Below are 2,190 nucleotides of genomic sequence, written 5' to 3' on the forward strand. Positions count from 1 at the left end.
ATCTGTGCGTCAAGGCTGATGGTAACAGGAAGCAAGGGACACAGATGTTTACCAAGGTTCGGGCCCTCTCGATGGAGGTAAAACCCTACTTCCTCCTTGATTAATATTGATGGTATGGGTAGTACAAGAGTAGATCTACCACGAGATCGTAGAGGCTAAACCCTAAGAGCTAGCCTATGATGGTATGATTGTAATTGTGATCGGCCTTCTAAGGACCAACCTCTCCGGTTTATATAGACACCAGAGAGGGCTAGGGTTTACATGGAGTCGATTACAAGGAAGGAAACCCAATATCCGGACCGCCAAGCTTGCCTTTCACGCAAAGGAGAGTCCCATCCGGACACGGGCTGAAGTCTTGAGTCTTGTATCTTCAAGCTTCAATAGTCTGGATGTTGTACACCGTCCGGCTGTCCGGATACCCCCTAATCCAGGACTCCCTCAGTAGCCCCTGAACCAGGCTTCAATGACGATGAGTCCGGCGCGCAGTATTGTCTTCGGCATTGCAAGGCGGGTTCCATCTCCAAATACACCAAACTAGTTATCGAACAGGTAGATTGTGTCCGGATCTGCAAGAGGATCTTCACATAGCATAAGCCTGATCCGCTGGCAATCTTCAGGCGTCGTGCCCTTGCATCGTGGCCTGGTCCAACATGAACTGGCGTTTACTTACCCCACCTCGACTCGTGTTACGAGGCGGTTTTATTGGCACCTCCTGTCGAGGCAGAGATCGTGTTCCTCTTATTGTGGGATTTTCCATAAATATGGGCATGCGTGACCCCACGACGACCGTTGGTATAACTCCGTGTGCTTTCAGATAAGCCTCAAACGGTCACACCATGGACTCTTGATATTCACCCCCTCTATAAAGGGGCCGAGGCCTATGCCTCTTTTCCACCTTCCTCGCGCCTTCTCGCCCCTCAAGTTCTAACACCCGAAACCCAAGCTTCAACACCCCAGGTCCTCCAATATGTCCGGATCCGTCCCTCAAGGCCGGTGGGTGGCCTCCTCGATTCAAGAGGACGACATTGCGAAGCTTAGGGAGGTCGGTGAAAGTGCAACTATCCCTAGGTGGTTTTGGTAATTCATAACAACATATAGCTCAAAATACTAAGGAAAGCTCAATGAATGGCATGGCATGGATGATGAAAGTGGATCCCTCAAAATACTAAGGACAAAGGATTGGCTCAAGCTTCAAGCTCAAGACTCTTCATTTTACATTTCAGTGATCCAAGATCACATTGAGTCTATAGGAAAAGTCAATACTATCAAGGAGGGATGAGGTGTTGCTTAATGGGCCTTTTGCTTCATGTGCTTTGTGATATGATCCAAAACCCTCAGCTACTTTCCCACATCCACAAATGACCTAAACCCAAAGAGAAAATCAGTCACACCGATTCTTCCAATCCGGTGCCACCTATTCCAAAAGTCATAGCCACTGCCACAAACCCTAAGAAAATCGGTCCTACCGATAGGGATCTCGGTCTCACTGAGATGGGATTGTATCTCTCTATTTCCGTTCGTAACGTTTCGGTCTAACTGAAGTGAGCGATCGGTCCCACCGAGATTGCAATGTAAACTCTTTGTTTCCCTTTTGTAACATTTTGGTCTCACCGAAAAGAGCAAATTGGTCCCACCGATTTTACCTGACCAACTCTCTGGAAAGCTTATTACAAAAATCGGTCTTACCGAGTTTGTGTAATCCGTCTTACCGAGATTATGTTATGCCCTAACCCAAACCGAATCGGTCTCACCGAGTTGCATGTCAGTCCCACCGAAAATCACTAACGGTCACTAGGTTTACTAAATCGGTCCGACCGAGTCTGTTGAATCGGTCCCACCGAGTTTGGTAAATTGTGTGTAATGGTTAGATTTTGTGTGGAGGCTATATATACCCCTCCACCTCCTCTTCATTTGTGGAGAGAGCCATCAGACTAAACCTACACTTCCAACTTACCATTTCTGAGAGAGAACCACCTACTCATGTGTTGAGGCCAAGATATTCCATTCCTATCATATGAATCTTGATCTCTAGCCTTCCCAAGTTGCTTTCCACTCAAATCCTCTTTCCACCAGATCCAAATCCTATGAGAGAGAGTTGAGTGTTGGGGAGACTATCATTTGAAGCACAAGAGCAAGGAGTTCATCATCAACGCACCATTTGTTACTTTTTGGAGAGTGGTGTCTCCTAGA

Source organism: Triticum aestivum, chromosome 2B (assembly GCF_018294505.1).
Source record: "Triticum aestivum cultivar Chinese Spring chromosome 2B, IWGSC CS RefSeq v2.1, whole genome shotgun sequence".
In the NCBI taxonomy this organism is placed as follows: Eukaryota; Viridiplantae; Streptophyta; class Magnoliopsida; order Poales; family Poaceae; genus Triticum; species Triticum aestivum.